The sequence below is a fragment of the Sander lucioperca genome, chromosome 4 (assembly GCF_008315115.2).
Source record: "Sander lucioperca isolate FBNREF2018 chromosome 4, SLUC_FBN_1.2, whole genome shotgun sequence".
Classification (NCBI taxonomy): Eukaryota; Metazoa; Chordata; class Actinopteri; order Perciformes; family Percidae; genus Sander; species Sander lucioperca.
This window is the reverse complement of record NC_050176.1, coordinates 324,284-343,247: the sequence shown is the minus strand read 5'-3', so window position 1 is coordinate 343,247 and position 18,964 is coordinate 324,284. Positions and strand designations below refer to the sequence as shown.

Below are 18,964 nucleotides of genomic sequence, written 5' to 3'. Positions count from 1 at the left end.
TTTTAATGTTTAACTACATTATCCTGATAATACTTACAGACTTTTGCTTAAGTAACATTTACACTGCAGGACTTTTACTGTAACAGTATTGTTACAGTATGGTTAATTTGCCATACATTTTAAGACTATTGTTTTATTGTAAGAGTCCATGCAGGGTTTGTCTACATGTTTTATTTCCTTATATTTGTGTTGGAGTTCATATTAAATTACTAAAGGCTCTCTTTGAAATTTAATTTTAAAATCCTATGATAATGTTGTGACATGTTTCCTGTTTGTTGTTTGTGCTGTGTTGCAGAATGAATATCTGCCGAAGATTTTAAGATGGCTTTAAGATCCTAGTACCCACAGTGCTTAGACTGACTCGAAGGAAATCTCCCCTTGCAGATCTGGCTTTGGAGGAAAGAGAGGCTGCCCTCACCGAAGATGTCCCTGGTAAGTGACTCACTGATCAGCCGTGGTCACCCCTAGTGTTGTGGAGCCATTTAAGCTTAATTTCTTTTCTATTTGTCTTCAGACAAGATAAGGCCTAACCAACCAAAATACACTGTACATTCACCTAATACACTTTCTTTTATTTTTTTACTTATTTTTCAGGGATTGATTTCAGAGCTGCAATCCTGCTGTTGCCGATCCTGTTCAGGGAGAAAAATGACATTCTCATCATACTTGGAGAGGTGTGTAATTTGCGTATACTTATTTTTTGTTTACATTACTTCACGCAGAGACTGGGAGAATTATATGCATCCCTTGGATGTCTTATTTCATAATACAAAGTTTATTTATTTATTTTTTTTTTTTTTGAACATTTGTTTTTTATGAATGTTTGTGGTAGATTTCTGCAATTTAACTGAGTGAATACTACTTTATGATCTCTTGCAGGATCAGCCTGGTTGTAGCGCTATCCTATTGCATGCAGAGGGAGTTTGAAAGACAACCGTTTAACCCCCCCCCCTCGGATTGAGCCCTGTCAATGGAGAGTTCCCAGACCCAACATCTTGATGTGGGTCTGGCCAAGCCCCCAGGAAGAGCGCCGAGTCTAAAAGCCACAATGGGCTTAGCGGATAACGGTGGTACTGCACCCCATGGCCCAAAAAGACTTTTCATATAGACTTTGCATGGCGAAAGAAACGTCTATATTTCAGCGGATAATTTGTTGCGGGGTATATCAACTTACCAGCCCGAACACTGACAGGGTCCTTGGTTAAAACGTTACGTTTTTAACATTTTTAACATTCACTAGAAGCGAATCCAGAATTATTACATTTTTTAAATATATATATTCCACTAAGTTAAACCAGTCTCTTATTCACTTGCTGTGCAGAAACCATTCTATACCATTTTACCTCTATAGAAAACTGAGAAGACTAGATAAAACAAAATAAATAGTATGATAATAATTCGAATCCAACGATTTTATTACAGCAGCAGTAATGAGGAACCCGGTCCTCCAGGCGCCGACGGAAGCAGAGGCCGAGAAGGCCATCAAAGAGTTTCTCCGGCTGGCACCTAATCGCCACCACCGCCGGCCAAGATAATTCTTTATTTTAATGTTTAATGTTTTAATATTTGTTAATGTTTTTTATGTTTATTGATTAATTATATAGTTCAAAATAAATGTTTGTTCAGCAAAAAGTGAGAAGTTTACTGGTCTTGTTTATACCAGCGATCCTACAGAGTGATTTAAGATGTTTTCAAGTAATTAGGTTAATAATTGTTTGTCATCTTCTAGACTATGATTTCTACAGATTAGACTGGTATTATTGGACTGTAGCTATAGTTTATTATAAAGTAGTAGTAGTTATAGCAGTAAAATGTTAATTAGGCCCCCTATCTAAAATATTCTCGGTGTACTAAGGTAAGTAATTTGTAATTTATTTTATCAACATTTAAAGAGTAAAGGTATGTTAGGATAACATATACGGTATATAGCGCCTGACATCTGCAGACGGTATAAATGATATCTGGTGGATGTAGATATCTACTAGACATCTGTACTATGTATAACAGGAAGATGACCACATCTGTAAGATGTATAGCAGATGTTAGAACGATGTATATAAGCCTGCATCTCTACAATGTATTGCATACGTTAGAACGACGTATATAAGCCTACATCTCTACGATGTATTGCATACGTTAGAACGACGTATAATCCTACATCTCTACGATGTATTGCATACGTTAGAACGACGTATAAGCCTACATCTCTACGATGTATGGCATACGTTAGAACGATGTATATTGCCTGCATCTCTACGACGTATGGCATACGTTAGAACGATGTATATATGTATACGTCGCAGAGAGAGCGGCTATATGTCGCTGAAACGTAGCGCAGCGACGTCGCGGGGACGTCGTGCCAGTGAGCAAACTACCAAAATACTACGTATCCCCGATGCATTTTGATTACATCGCCAATACGTCGCCGCGACGTATGTGTGCTTACTGGGTACTTTATAATAAACTATAGCTACAGTCCAATAATACCATAGTCAAATCTGTAGAAAAGCATAGCATTGTCTAGAAGATGACAACAATTATTAACCTAATTACTTGAAAACATCTTAATCACTCTGTAGGATCGCTGGTATAAACAAGACCAGTAAACTTCTCACTTTTTGTTGAACAAACATTTATTTTAGACTATTTAAATTCAATTAACAACATAAAAACATTAACAAATAATAAAAAAATTAAAAGAAAAGAACTTGGACATCTAGCTATCTTGCCCGGCGGTGGTGGCGCTCAGGTACCAGCTGGAGGAATTCCTTCATGGCCTTCTCTGCCTCCGGTTCCGTGGGTGTCTGGAGGACTAGGTTTCTCATTCCTGCTGCTGTAAGAAAATCGTTGGATTCAAATTATTATCATAATATTTATTTTGTTTTATCTAGTCTTCTCGGTTTTCTATAGAGGTAGGGTAAATATAGTATAGAATGGTTTCTGCACAGCAAGTGAATAAGAGACTGGTTTAATTTAGTGGAATATGTTTTGGGAAGAGTACTTTTAAAATCTCCCATCTGCTTAACCAGTTGTACCGCCTTTCAACCGACAGGTGGTGTCAATAGCCTACAAGATAGTACAGTCTGGCAATTTGGTCAGGCAGTGAAGACGAACAGCCTTCAGGGGGTCCTTTACACACGTTCTCTTAATACATCCATGGCGCTCAGCAGGCAGAACTTTCTTCTTTTTGGAACTGTCCGTCTGACAGAGCAACGTGACGAGCAAATGTAATTTAAGTTTAGTTACGTTTAGTTATGTTTAATGTGTTATTAATATTAACAATTATTTTGCATAGCCTGTACAATATAAAATTGATGATTTAAGTAACTGTGTTGATTCAGTTTGCCATTAATGGCACGCAATTAATGACGCTAAAGTTAGCCCTCTAACGCAAAATGCTAGCTAATCTGCTGATGCCATGATGCTATACAGTTGTCGCCGCTGCCATTTTAGGACAATCATCTAACCTGTTCTGACCATAAAGACTCAGAAAAGACTTTTGTGCTGCTTTTAGATGTTAATGCAAAAATAAATAGCAAAAATAAGCAACATTGAATAGAGGGGTTGAAAGATTTTACTGATTAAAAACAAGTTGTTGTTAATTCTCATTTTAAGCTAACATTAAAGTGACTGCCTGTAGCTTGTGTCAGGTATACAGTATATTTTATTTAAGTAATTTGTAATATCTCAGTAAGATGCTGAAAACGACATTTGTCATGTTGTGTGTTAGTGGAGGGGGAGACTGCAGTTTTTCCGAATTGACCCTTCGCTAAGCCACACCCGAAAACCGCCACAGGCCAATCGTGGCTTAGCAACCGTAACTAAGCGCGGGAGGTCTGTCAAGCTTTCGAGCGAGGGAAACACCATACGCCTAAGCGTTGTGCAAATCCGATACCCGGTATCCTAAAAGTTTGGACGGGGTGGTGGAATTTTTCCCTTCCCAAAACCTAAAACCCAAGGGGAGAAAGGCCGGGCGTGGATCAAGCAGTGTGGGAGGCCCCAATCACAACTAGCTAAATGTCGACAGTATTAACAAAAACACATACATTTGCTCCAAGGCAAGAACACGCTAATGTTAGCTAGCTAGTGCGGACTGCTGATTAGCTTACAATGCTAGTATTCGGGGCACAGGAAAAGTAAAAACAAATCGCTATTTATACCACTAAAAAGGCTTAAAATATCACCACCCTTCAACAGTAGCATAATGAGGATCCCTAAATGTTAACCGAAGCATTGAGAACTTTGTAAGTGTACAGACAGTTTATTGAAAAGATAGATTATAAAGACAGTCGCGTTCTTGTATACAGGTGGCCGCCATCTTTGGAACTATTGTCTTTCTGTCCCGAATACTAGCGTTGTAAGCTAATCAGCGGTCCGCGCTAGCTTGTTTCAAGCTCCAAACACATTTGATTAGCATGAAAACATGTCCCAGAGAGCGATCGAGTGGGTACACATCTGTTATTAACCCATCCTTAAGATGATTAAAGGCAAGACGGAGGCTCACTGACATACTTTACAATATATTTCAGCATTTGTTAATCGCTAAAAATATAAGCAGGAGAATGTTATCATTGCAAAGTGTTCAAGCTAATGTCTTGTGTTTATTCCACAAGATTTATGGATAAGCTGTTTGATTTATAATTATTATAATTATTAGATTATTTTCAAATATCACTTACCCTGCTGTGCATGAACATAGCTGTTCCTCAGTTTGTGTGTTTCCCATTTCAATGGTCAGCGTATGAGGCGGCTCACATTATTGCATGACCTATAGGCTTTAGCTTCAATTTTGATGAAATTATTCTCTCATCAGTTGCATATTATGTCGTGGATATATCCCTCAAATGCATACTGCAGTCCCTTTTGTCTTGCTCTCTCAGATATTTCACCTGTTCGCCAAAAATGACTAATTATCTCCTTGGGAATGTCTGACATGTGCATACATACTGTAATGAACGTGCCAGGCACGAAAGCTTGACAGGTGTAGCAACAGTAACTAAGGAGGGCAGGGCTTAGCGAAGGGTCAATTAGCCAAGTCGATTCCCGCTCCCCCATGTTTAAATTTTTTTTAACATAGCCGAAGGGATACTATTACAATTTTTCACTCTGTCGCCAATTTTAAGTGGTTTGCTTTGCCCCAAATGACAGACATGCATTTGTAATCGTGGTAACAACAACAAAATTGGGTTTTCAAACCAAATATCTTATCTTGAATTTTTTAACATTAGGGGCCAAGGAGAATGACTCGCCTCAAGCGACTACTCAAGGAACAGCAGTTCAGCCCCGGATCTGCTTCAATAACACACACATAACAAACATAATTTTGAGCATCTTACTGAGACATTACTAATTATAACTAATAATACAAATATATATTAGTATCAGGAAAGTTAGCCTCCTTAACTTTGTTAGTTTAAAAAGACGAATTAACATTAACTCTTGTGATATTTAACACGTTTGTAACTATTGTAAACATTTTTCATACGTGATACTATTGACCATACCATCCTCTTACAGAGACTGGAACATTTAGTTGGCATTAAAGGAATCGCACTAAACTGGTTTAAGTCCTACTTCTCTGATCGATCGCAATTTGTTAATGTTAACAATAAACCCTCCAATTACGCTAAAATTAACCATGGCGTTCCTCAAGGCTCAGTGCTTGGACCAATTCTATTCTCCTTATATATGCTTCCTCTAGGCAATATTATTAGGAAACACTCAATTAACTTTCACTGTTATGCGGATGACACCCAATTATATCTGTCAATCAAGCCAGACGAAACCAGCCAGCTAGCTAAACTTCAAGCTTGCATTAAAGATATAAAATCATGGATGGCCTACAATTTCCTGATGTTAAACTCAAAAAAAAACGAAGTTATTGTGCTGGGCTCCAAACCCCTACGAACCTCATTAGCCGAAGATATAATTACTCTGGATGGCATTGCCCTGGCCTCCAGTACTACTGTCAGAAATCTAGGAGTTATTTTTGATCAGGATCTATCCTTTAACGCCCATCTAAAACAAACCTCTAGAACAGCCTTTTTTCACCTTCGTAACATTGCTAAAATTAGGAACATCCTATCTCAAAACGATGCAGAAAAACTAGTCCATGCATTCGTTACTTCCAGGCTGGACTACTGTAATTCCTTATTATCAGGATGCTCAAATAAGTCCGTTAGGACTCTCCAGCTGATCCAGAATGCTGCAGCGCGTGTTCTGACAAGAACTAAGAAAAGAGATCATATTTCTCCTGTATTAGCTTCTCTCCATTGGCTTCCTGTAAAATCCAGGATTGAATTTAAAATCCTTCTTCTGACCTATAAAGCTCTAAATGGTCAAGCTCCTTCATATCTTGAGGACCTCTTAGTACCTTATTGTCCCACTAGAGCACTACGCTCCCAGAATGCAGAGTTACTTGTGGTTCCTAGAGTCTCTAAAAGTAGAATGGGAGGCAGAGCCTTCAGCTATCAGGCTCCTCTCCTGTGGAACCAGCTCCCAATCTGGGTTCGGGGGGCAGACACCGTCGCTACATTTAAGACTAAACTGAAAACTCTCCTCTTTGATAAAGCTTATAGTTAGGGAGTGAGGAGTTGCAGTGAACGCCTAGACCGGCGGGGCAGGGTGTATAGCTGCAGACACAGCACCCCTGCTTTTCTCTGCTTCTCTTTACAGTCATCAGATTTACCTATCGTATAATCAATAATATAGTGCCTCTCCTAGTTATGCTGTTATAATTCTAGACTGCCGAGGAAGTTCCTTCTTATGACACGCTCTTTTCTTTTGTTTCCTTTTATGCACATCCTGTCTCAGAAGTGCTTGTTACTCACCTAGCTCTGGGGAGTTTACTCCCCAAAGTCCTTATGTTTCTTCTTCGCCCAGAACATCGCCTCGGATTAGGGCGACACCAAGACCTGGGTCTTGGGTGCAGCTGTGGCTATGGACCTGCTACACCCTGCTACGCTCTGCGATTCCCTGCAATGCCCGGCTACGTCCTGCTGCATCCACCGCGTCCACCCATGCTCTGCTGTGCCACGCTACATCCTGTACCATCATAACCCCAACCGTCAGACACCGCCCACCAAGAGTCTGGGTCTGCCGAGGTTTCTTCCTAAAAGGGAGTTTTTCCTCGCCACTGTCGCAATAGCCACTGCTAATGCTTGCTCTTGGGGGAACTATTGGAATTGTTGGGGCTTTATAGAGTGTGGTCTAGACCTACTCTATCTGAAAAGTGTCTCGAGATAACTCTTGTTATGATTTGATACTATAAATAAAATTTAATTGAATTGAATTGAATTGAAATGTTATTAGACACAGACACAGTATTGATGTATTTATATCTATACATTGTTAATTGCTAATATACTTATGATAAAGTTATTACCCGAACTAGCTCTTTAAACTCTATAGCTATTGATTTCTTTGTTGTGGATTGATTTATATTTCCATAGAACATGACTTCTCAAGTTTGTTTATACCATTTAAGTCAACGTATAAGGGATGGAGATTTCTAGCAATAATAGCGTAACATTTCAATATTGAGAGGAACATATTCTACCATTTTATTTCTATCTAACAATTTAACTGTTTTATGCACCTCTAAGTGAACTTTTAGTAGTGTATTACAAGTTATTCATTTACTTACAGGTCACCAAGGCACAGACCCGTGTGCCTTTTATGCGCAAATACGGCAACACGTTTTTCTAATCGTTTGCCCCCCAACCAGTGACAACTTGGAAATCTGTAAACAAAAATATAAATTAGGTACAAATCTGAGTGGGACTAGATCTTAGAAAATAGAGAAATGTGAGCATAAATCGAGTGTTGCTACCTAACTTAATATTATACCATTCTCTGCCTCCTCCCAGCATCTGCCAGCTGCCCATCCAGGTGGGTGAAGTTGTCCATGGTGATGAGGGGGGAGAAATTCTCCTCCTCGTGGTGGCCGTCTCTCCACGAGGGACAGCACCACAGAGGTAAGGTGCTGCAACTGCAGCTCAATACCTCCAATTGCCTCCAGAACTGTTCTTTCAACAGCTAGAAAATAATTTGGACAGACATGTGAGATACTTGTGTCTTTGTTACTTTGTTTATAAACACACTATTTGTTAATTACATTGTCTTATTGCTTGAGAGAAATAGTTGTAGAGTAGTGTGTTAGAGGGAGTTTAAGTAAGCTAAGGTACACTAAGCAGTTGTTCTACATAATATGAAGCTTCATAAAAGGTAAGCTATCATTACCCAACAAAGAAATGTAGCAAGCAGAGCTAAAAAGCAATTACTACATCAAAGCTTATTTTTAATACATCCAAGTACATAACATGCACAGTTATTTTTAATATTTGCTGTAGGGTTTAACAGCTTACCAGTGCATTGGGCAGGCACAAGAAGACCTGGAGTCGCTTGAAGACTGAAGAGCTTGGGAGGTGGGGTTTGCATTTAATGACAGTTTAATTACAGTTTGTAAGACCATAACTTACTACAATGTTATTTGAACTTTCATGTAGAGCTGCAAATTATGTACATTAACTTAATATTGCCATTGTTATTATTGTGAGCATAAAAGAAATTCTGGAATTACTTGAAGCAATAGGGTGGAAATTCATCCCCTGCCATGTTGAGCTTTCACCTAATTTCCAAGGGGAGAGAGCAAAGGTGAAAAAGTCCATTGTTTGACAACATGAATCATTTTGCTAAGACAATATATTTTTTTTAAATTCCAAAGCTTTGAATAACCCTAAAAATTGTTTTCACAGAGCTTACCACTGGGCATGGGCACGTTATGGGCAGCCTCATCTGTCCAACTATTCCATGGAGCCATGGCAGAGGATATGACAGCGGGTAAGTCATCTGTAATGTAGCCAAGATGATATGTCAAGGTAACTCAGTACTCACATAGGGCAGAAGGTTCAACTGCACTGCTCGGTGTTGAACATTTGAGCTGTGTTGCAACTGTGGTCACGCAAATCAGTCTGTGCATGCCAAACGATGATGACGACTTTATCGTGGAGTTGTAAGCCTAATAATTTGTTTGTTCATTGTACAGTGTACTTATTTCTGGTGGGAGCAGAGGCTAGATGTACTACAAATACTTCTGCTACTATTAAATAAAGCTTTTCTTTTGATACCGTTTCAGACAGCTTACTACAGGGCATTGGTGGAGGGTTGTGGTCCGCCTCATTTGGCCTGTCCTGGCCTGCTCCAAGTTGAGCCATTGCTAAAAAAAAAAAGACAGCTTTGGTTAGTATACTTTATTGTAACTCAAACATTAAAAGCTGGATAGTATAAGTTTTCTGTATGTAATATTCTACACCTGCAAAAAAATAACTATCCAACTTTTTCACTGTTACCTCTCTGCGTTGTCTCCCGAAGGAGTGGTGGTGGTGGTGGAGTTGGTGCTGGTGGCTGAGCCCTTGCAGCCTTTTTCATTTTGGGTTTAGGTGGAGGGGGCGCTGTGTCTGAAATCTCTTCGGACGAAGAGTATCGAGGGTTTTTTCTGCAACAGAAATGAGTTTCATCAACAGATTCATAGAAAGATAGTACACAATGTTTAAAGGAACACGCCGACTTATTGGGATTTTAGCTTATTCACCGTAACCCCCAGAGTTAGATAAGTCCATACATACCCTTCTCATATCTGTGCATGTTGTAAGTCTGTCTGGCGGCCACACCGGTAGCTTAGCCTAGCACAGCTCCTGGAGGTAACCGGTATAGTCACAGAGTGTACAAATAACAAGGTCACATGAGACACAGCCATCTTCTAAAACCGGGAACTATATTCTCAGAAAAGCAAAGCATTGCTACTCTCTGCTCGGGGCTTCTCAGGTGCTGCAAGCATATCACTCCGCCCAAGTAGCAGAAGTAGCACTGCTTCGCCTTCTGAGAATATAGTTCCCAGTATGTATACGGTTAGAAGATGGTTGTGTCTCATATGACCTTGTTATTTGTACACCCTGTGATTATACAAATCACAACATGTAAATAGGAACATGTTGGCGTTATTTTGTCACTTATTCGGAGCAGTAGGCTAGTTGGAACTGGTTACCTCCAGGATCTGTACTAGGCTAAGCTACCGGTGGGGCTGTCAGACAGAGTTACAACACGCACGGAGTTGAGAAGGGTATGTATGGAGTTAAAGTTGAATAAGTTAAAGTCCCAATAAGTCGGTGTGTTCCTTTAAGTTTTTATAATAATGCCAAACGTACTTTGATTTCCTCTTTGAGGGTTCTGTGTCTGAATTTAGGTCGGACGTCTCACAAGACCTCTTCCACTTCTCCACGATATTGTCAAAAGAATCTGAGGTGGAAAAAAAAGCTTATTTCCTATCATGTCATTTAGGGCAAATGTTATTTTTGATATACTAATCTGTCTAATATGTATTACCAGTTTCAAAGAGTACTCGGACCCGGTGCCGGACCCAGCCTTTGTCCAGCTGTGGAGGCTCCATTTTTCTGACGCTTCTCAGAAGCTTTGTCCTGTCAGTAAATGGAGGCCACCAGGCTTGGCCATCCTCCATCCAATTTTTTGCAATGGGAGCCGTCTCCTTATGCTCCTCAAATTCCACTATCAGGTACATTTTCTATAGTTTGAAACAATGACAAAAAAGAATCCAATCCCACAAAAAAGAGAAAAGCCCAAAAACCCATATTGTATATAATTCTATACTTTTTTTTTTACACATTTCTGTACTGCATTTATCTTGTATACAAATATAAGAGACATGTTTAGACAACAGGCACAAGCACAACAAAACTATGAACAGTTTTCTGCATGTGAGGATAACAAGGATAATTTTGAAAAATCACACAGACAACGGAGGCAGCAGACCAACAAGCTGCAAAGATGGAGAACTTGACTCCGAACTAGGGCTGGACGATTTTGGCTAAAATCATAATCACGATTAATCTAACAAATTACCTCGATTACGATTATTGAACGATTATTTAAAAAAAAAAATATTTTCTTATACTGTAAATATGTTCACGGTTATTTTTTCTAATGAAAGAGTGCATAATCCTATCTTTGTGATTCTAAAATGAGGAAACAGCACACAGATAGCAATTAATGCTTATTTATTAAATATTTCAAACAACTGAACTGAAATCTACAACAGTAGATTTTACAATGAAATAAAAACGTCTTATAAAAAAAGTAATTTAAGTTTTAATGTAAAAAAAAAAGGTTCCTAAAAATGTAGAAAATAAATAATAAATGTCCATCATAAGATTAACAGGAACCTGTGGTTAACCGTCTTTTCGGAGTTAAACTCCAAAAGCGTGTCCTGCGGCCTGCCGGCCGTCTCACACACACACACACACACACACACACACACACACACACACACACACACACACAGCGCTGCAGGCAGAGGCGGGGTCTGTTCTGAGTATAATAAAGCCGTCTGTGTTGAGCAAAACATTACGTGAATTACTACGAGAATGGACGTGCATTTAATATAGGAAAAGTGCACAAGTATTAGCATCATTTGTTGTTGTTGTATGTGATGCTAAGGTCTAGTGACGATGCTATAAATACCGTTGCCATGCTTGCGTCTCTCCCTTACCCCTCCTACCAGTCCCTATGGCCACTTGGCCAGTGGGAATGCAAACGGGAAAAAAGGGGGAGTAGTTCTTAGAACTGCTTAGAAGTGTACTTTTCCTCTAAAAAGTACAAGTAGGCCACTATCTGATCGGAAAGCACCTATGGTCGCAGACTGGACGGGGCAGAGTCACGTGACTACACACGCGGCGGCCGTAATATGTTTTAAGGGGAAAGTACATTAACACACAGTGGGCGGCCGCGGAAATATTAATAGGATTAAAAGACCGAAATAACCGACTTGGTAAAATTACGTCGGTTATAGGCTCTGAATTTCGGTTACGATTATTTTTCGATTAATCATCCAGCCCTACTCCGAACGCAGTGGAGAAGAGACGAGAGGTAAGTGCAAAACGGTACGACACAGGTTCTTCATAACTCAGAATTGGTCACCATGTGAGGAGCACAGAATGAAGTGTTACCGGTGTGGGCATGAAGGGCACATCAGTCATAAATGCACAATAGCAAAAAACTAACAGCAGCAAAAGACAATTTGGTATGTGTAAAACAAAGGCACACAAGAAACCAGTGACCGTAAAGATGATCATCTATTTACAGTCAATGATAGTGCCAAGGATGGAACACTAACAGTACTGGTAAAGGATCAGGTTGATAGAGGATGTGTGTAATATTGTGACTGAGTCAAAGTTTTAACAGCTAAAGTCCAAAACTACAATGAAACTATAGTGGCCAGAGAAGCAAGTCAATCAGTTCGGCTCAACAATACCACTCCATATGAAAGGGATTTTTATGGCTGACTTTAAAGCAAGTGAGAAATCATACAATGTCACTGCAAAAATCCAAGCGATTTAAAGGCATACTATGCAACTTTTCCAGCTTCGGTGATGCAGTTCCAATGAATCAACCTGTAGGGGGACCGAAGCTGGAAAAGTTGCATAGTATGCCTTTAAGGAAGCACGGATTTGTGTGCACGGGAGAGACTGTTTAGAACTGGTTCACATTGGTCATATAGAACAGCTGAATACCATCCAACAAAGACAGCAGCTTTCACAGTGTTACAGTTGAGTTAGGAGGAGAAATACACTGTTTTTATGGCACAGGACAACTGAATGATCTTAGGCTGAAGCTGCATGTGAAGAGCATTTAATCTTTGTGTAACAGAGGGATAGCGACAAATTTCCGCCCACGCGGAACAAGGAATGCCTTCTGTTCTATCAGGTCTGACTTAAAATATCTGACTGTGCTCGATAGGCCATCTAACAAGTGGATGCCATATGTGGTGGAGGACAACGGGTACTCAAAGAAAGAATCCTGATGCATAAAGGCAGGGCCGGATTGGGACTCATTTTCAGCCCTGGAGTTTCATGCCTTAGACCGGCCCACTTTAGTTCACGACTGACTATATTAAAATAATGTAATTAAACCCTCAGAATATAAGTCTGCAATAGGCGCACTGTTCTCTACAGCCTTATAATTCATTGTATTTTTGAAAAATAAATCTTACATCAAGATGCATTTACCTCTCCTGGAACCATCACCTTATCGTGGTGGAGAGGTTTGTGTGTCCCTATGAACCTGAGGGCTGTGTTGTCTGGAGCTTTGTGCTCCTGGTAGGGTCTCCCAAGGCAAAGTGGTCTCAGGTGAGGGGCCAGACAAAGAATGGTTCAAAAACCCTATGAGTGACCGAGGAAGAGATGGAGTGACCCTGCCCGGAGGAAGCCCGGGGCCCCCATTTGGAGCCAGGCCCAGATGGAGGGCTCGTCAGCGAGCGTCTGGTGGCCGGGTTTGCCACGGAGCCCGGCCGGGCACAGCCCGAAAAAGCTACGTGGCATCCATCTCTCCATCCCATGGGCCCACCACCTGTGGGAGGAACCGCTGGGGTCGGGTGCGCTGCCACATGGGTGGCAGTGAAGGTCAGGGGCCTCGACGGACCAGACCCGGGCAGCAGACGCTGGCTCTGGGGACGTGGAATGTCACCTCTCTGTGGGGGAAGGAGCCGGAACTGGTGCGGGAGGTGGAGCGCTACCGGTTAGATCTGGTGGGGCTTACCTCTACGCACAGTCTCAGTTCTGGAACCATACTCCTGGATAGGGGTTGGACTCTTTTCTTCTCCGGAGTTGCCCAGGGTGTGAGGCGCCGGGCGGGTGTGGGGATACTCCCAAGCCCCCGGCTGAGCGCCGCTACGTTGGAGTTTACCCCAGTGGACGAGAGGGTCGCCTCCCTACGCCTGCGGGTTGTGGGGGGGAAAACTCTGACTGTTGTTTGTGCATATGCACCAAACAAGAGTTCGGAGTATTCGGCCTTCTTGGAGACCTTGAGTGGAGTCCTATATGGGGCTCCAGTGGGGGACTCCATAGTTCTGCTGGGGCACTTCAACGCGCACGTGGGCAATGATGGAGACACATGGAGAGGCGTGATTGGGAGGAACGGCCTCCCTGATCTAAACCAGAGTGGTTGTTTGTTGTTGGACTTCTGTGCTAGTCATGGATTGTCTATAACGAACACCATGTTCGAACATAGGGATGCTCATAAGTGTACTTGGTACCAGAGCACCCTAGGCCAAAGGTGAATGATCGATTTTGTAATCATTTCATCTGATCTGAGGCCGTATGTTTTGGACACTCGGGTGAAGAGAGGTGCAGAGCTGTCAACCGATCACCATCTGGTGGTGAGTTGGGTCAGAGGGTGGGGGAAGACTCTGGACAGACCTGGTAAGCCCAAATGGGTAGTGCGGGTAAATTGGGAACGTCTGGAGGAGGCCCCTGTCCGACAGACTTTCAACTCACACGTCCGGCGGAGCTTTTCGTGCATCCCTGTGGAGGCTGGGGGCATTGAACCCGAGTGGACAATGTTCAAAGTTTCCATTGCTGAAGCTGCGGCGAGGAGCTGTGGTCTTAGGGTCTTAGGTGCCTCAAGGGGCGGTAACCCACGAACACCGTGGTGGACACCGGTGGTCAGGGAAGCCGTCCGACTGAAGAAGGAGTCTTTCCGGGATATGTTATCCCAGAGGACTCCGGAGGCAGTGGCAAGGTACCGAAGGGCCCGAAGAGCTGCAGCCTCTGCCGTGAAAGAGGCAAAGCAGCGGGTGTGGGAGTGGTTCGGAGAAGACATGGAGAAGGACTTTCGGTCGGCACCAAGGTGCTTCTGGAAAACCGTTCGCCACCTCAGGAGGGGGAAGCGGGGAACCATCCAAGCTGTGTACAGTAAGGATGGGACGCTGTTGACCTCAACTGAGGAGGTAATAGGGTGGTGGAAGGAGCACTTTGAGGAACTCCTAAATCCGACTAATACGCCCTCTATGGTAGAGGCAGAGCTGGAGGATGATGGGGGATTGTCGTCAATTTCCCTGGTGGAAGTTGCTGAGGTAGTTAAACAACTCCACAGTGGCAAAGCCCCAGGGATTGATGAGATCCGTCCAGAAATGCTTAAAGCTCTGGGTGTGGAGGGGTTGTCTTGGTTGACACGCCTCTTCAACATTGCGTGGAAGTCTGGGACGGTGCCTAAGGAGTGGCAGACCGGGGTGGTGGTTCCCCTTTTCAAAAAGGGGGACCAGAGGGTGTGTGCCAATTATAGGGGTATCACACTTCTCAGCCTCCCTGGTAAAGTCTTCTCCAAGGTGCTGGAAAGGAGGGTTCGGTCGATAGTCGAACCTCAGGTTGAAGAGGAACAATGCGGATTCCGTCCTGGTCGTGGAACAACGGACCAGATCTTTACTCTCGCAAGGATCCTGGAGGGAGCCTGGGAGTATGCCCAACCGGTCTACATGTGCTTTGTGGATCTGGAGAAGGCCTATGACCGGGTCCCCCGGGAGATACTGTGGGAGGTGCTGCGGGAGTATGGGGTGAGGGGGTCCCTTCTCAGGGCCATCCAATCTCTGTACAACCAAAGCGAGAGCTGTGTCCGGGTTCTCGGCAGTAAGTCGGACTCGTTTCAGGTGAGAGTTGGCCTCCGCCAGGGCTGCGCTTTGTCACCAATCCTGTTTGTAGTATTTATGGACAGGATATCGAGGCGTAGTCGGGGTGGAGAGAGGTTGCAGTTCGGTGGGCTGGGGATCTCATCGCTGCTTTTTGCAGATGATGTGGTCCTGGTGGCATCATCGGCCTGTGACCTTCAGCACTCACTGGATCGGTTCGCAGCCGAGTGTGAAGTGGCTGGGATGAGGATCAGCACCTCTAAATTGGAGGCCATGGTTCTCAGCAGGAAACCGATGGAGTGCCTTCTCCAGGTAGGGAATGAGTCCTTACCCCAAGTGAAGGAGTTCAAGTACCTTGGAGTCTTGTTCTCGAGTGAGGGAACAATGGAGCGGGAGATTGGTCGGAGAATCGGCGCAGCGGGTGCGGTATTACATTCAATTTATCGCACCGTTGTGACGAAAAGAGAGCTGAGCCAGAAGGCAAAGCTCTCGATCTACCGGTCAGTTTTCGTTCCTACCCTCACCTATGGTCATGAAGGTTGGGTCATGACCGAAAGAACGAGATCCAGGGTACAAGCGGCCAAAATGGGTTTCCTCAGGAGGGTGGCTGGTGTCTCCCTTAGAGATAGGGTGAGAAGCTCAGTCATCCGTGAGGAGCTCGGAGTAGAGCCGCTGCTCCTTCGCGTCGAAAGGAGCCAGTTGAGGTGGTTCGGGCATCTGGTAAGGATGCCCCCTGGGCGCCTCCCTAGGGAGGTGTTCCAGGCACGTCCAGCTGGGAGGAGGCCTCGGGGAAGACCCAGGACTAGGTGGAGGGATTATATCTCTAACCTGGCCTGGGAACGCCTTGGGATCCCCCAGTTGGAGCTGGTTAATGTGGCTCGGGAAAGGGAAGTTTGGGGTCCCCTGCTGGAGCTGCTACCCCCGCGACCCGAGACCGGATAAGCGGACGAAGATGGATGGATGGAAGATGCATTTACTAAACAAGTATGATACAAAATGAAGTTTTTTTTTGCTTAAAACAAGCTACATTATCTGCCAATGGGGTAAGAAAAATAATTGTTTTAGATTTAGCTTGTTTTAAGCAACAACAAAAAAACAAAATCACTTAATTTTTAGTTTTTTTTTTTTTTTTCAGAAAACAAGACAATTTCTTATGCCATTTCACTTGTCTAGTAAATGTATCTTGAATTAAGAATATTTAGATATTTGAACTGGAAACAAGTAAGATACTAATTAAGAAAAGCATTTTTTTCAGTGATAATGTTTGCTTATTCACACACTATGGTACAACAGCAGCTTACCTGTGTCTTTCACAGTGAGAGCATTAGTCTCTTCACAACTGGGTCCTGGCTCTGTTTCTGACACTAAATGAAATTTTTTACATTTATTTCTCACTAGGGATGAGCAAGTACAGCATTATCTGTATCTGTTGCATAAGTAAAATGTAATGAACAAGAGTTTTCATACTCAACATAACTTTCTTTTTTTAACTTTTAATTTTTTAATGATCAGTGTGATTTTTTATTTTTTTTTGGTTCTTTTTAATTTTTTTTATTTCCACACCAGGTATGTCTGTGTGTGTGTGTGTGTGTGTGTGTGTGTGTGTGTGTGTGTGTGTGTGTGTGTGTGAGTGAGTAAGAGAGAGACAGAGAGAGAGAGAGAGAAAGAGAGAGAGGGGGGCGGGGGGGACTGTGTTCTACGGATCAAATAGTCCGACGCTGTTTTTCAGATCTGTTTAGAGCCAGCTGACGGTTTAAAAAAGAAATCTCCGACAGGCAGAGACGCAACGCGAGTCGCATTCTACCAAGCACCACGTCTGAACAAACCCCACGTTTACCAGAACTCTACTGGTTAATAAGTAAGTACTACAAACCGAAGTAAAAAACAAACCTGAAGCTGATGAAACCCTAAACGTTAACGGAAAAGACCCGCGAACCTGAGTGACTGAGGGAGAGACAGAGAGAGAGAGAGCTGTTCTGTGTGTGAGTGAGCAGAGTGGGACACAGCAACACAATACATCTGTATGTGTGTAGGGGAGGGGCGCTGTGACGACTAGCCTATCACAGAACGCAGACACAGTCAGCTACCCAATGAGGATTTTTATTCAATCCGAGCACAGATATTGACTCGTATTACTCGTATAATACTCGTACTCGGCAAAAGTGCTTTATCCATACTGGATACTCGTTTCAGCCGAGTATCCGGCTCAACTCTATTTCTCACCACAAATATCCCATTTTTACAAAGCTTTCAAATCAAGTCAAGTCAGTTTCATTAATGTATTGCTGAATCATCATTAAGGTATCATTAATTATCTCAGGGCATTTTTCATTGAGCAGGGCTCTTCATTACTATTAGTTCTTCTGAATGACAATCCTACCTGCCCATTCTGGTGTGTTGGGCTCATGACTGGAGCTTGGTAACGTTACTGGGCCTTGCTCTTCACTGTTAGCAGCAAACCGGACTAGAGGCGGCTGCTGCTGAAGAGCTACAAGAAAAAGTTTGATACATGAACGGTGGTTTGCAGACAACGTTGCACTGCTCCTAACTACCTTAATGTTAGTTTACTTACCGGCCTCGTCGTCTTCATTTGTTTTTTTTTGAGGAAAAATGTGCTCAGCTTAGAACATTTGGCCGCGTCAGTTTCCAAAGCTTTCTTCTTTTTTATTCTGGCCTTTTCAGCGCCGCCTTTGCGCTTCCTGTTATCCATTTTTATCTGACTTTTTTTATTTTGAGTAGGGATGGCCGTATCGATCCTGTGGTATCGATAGATCGATATACTCACGCTACCCATTTAACAAAACTGGTCAGTATAGGTCACATGAAATGACTTGAAATATCTTTACTCAATTACATGAATTGCTAAAGTAAGATAGATAAATCATACACAGTTACTTAAAATAATACATTTTATTTATAAAGCGCTTTTCAGGGTACTTAAAGACAATTTACACAAGTTCAAATTATTATAGAAAATAGCACACTGTAACACCTTAAAAGCTATATGTTGCTGGGCAGAATTCAGATTCACTGTCCATCACATCAACAGTGTGTGTAAAGTAAATACATCCAGACGCTCAACTGAGGAACTTGTTATCAAAATAAGATGTCCAGACACTCATTAGACGATGCTTCCAAATGACCTGCTAACAACTGAGGAACTTGTAATACATCTAACCGACGTAGTTAATACATTGCTGCAATGTATAGATTTCCATCATAGTAAGATGTCCAGACACTCATTAGACGATGCTTCCAAATGACCCACGAACAACTGAGGAACTTGTAATACATCTAACCGACATAGTTAATATGTTGCTGTGATGTATAGATTTCCATCATAATAAGACGTCCAGACGCTCATTAAACGATGCTTCAGAATGACCCGCGATCAATTGCAGATGAATGATCTTTTGCGTCGTGGAGGCGTATGTGTGCTTACTGGGTTATTTTGGTTGAGAGACCCCTAGTGGCAGAAAGTTACATATTGTA

General features: G+C 42.5%; 4 long non-coding RNA genes across 4 annotated transcripts; 3 read left to right on the top strand and 1 right to left on the bottom strand.

The window, feature by feature from the left end:
- The first annotated feature begins 311 nt into the window (after positions 1 to 311).
- LOC116045727 lies at positions 312 to 930 on the top strand. The gene is made up of 3 exons (XR_004103992.2): positions 312 to 432; positions 595 to 674; positions 880 to 930. It is a non-coding gene; the product is annotated as an uncharacterized LOC116045727 (long non-coding RNA).
- A 1,381-nt stretch (positions 931 to 2,311) lies between these two features.
- Positions 2,312 to 12,368, bottom strand: LOC116045726. Its single transcript, XR_004103991.2, has 3 exons — positions 12,358 to 12,368; positions 6,321 to 6,328; positions 2,312 to 2,441 (listed from the first exon to the last, which is right to left on the bottom strand). It is a non-coding gene; the product is annotated as an uncharacterized LOC116045726 (long non-coding RNA).
- Positions 8,751 to 9,546, top strand: LOC116045724. The gene is made up of 3 exons (XR_004103989.2): positions 8,751 to 8,841; positions 9,137 to 9,240; positions 9,373 to 9,546. It is a non-coding gene; the product is annotated as an uncharacterized LOC116045724 (long non-coding RNA).
- On the top strand, positions 10,146 to 13,017 carry LOC116045725. Its single transcript, XR_004103990.2, has 3 exons — positions 10,146 to 10,301; positions 10,387 to 10,570; positions 12,811 to 13,017. It is a non-coding gene; the product is annotated as an uncharacterized LOC116045725 (long non-coding RNA).
- The last annotated feature ends 5,947 nt before the right edge of the window (positions 13,018 to 18,964 follow it).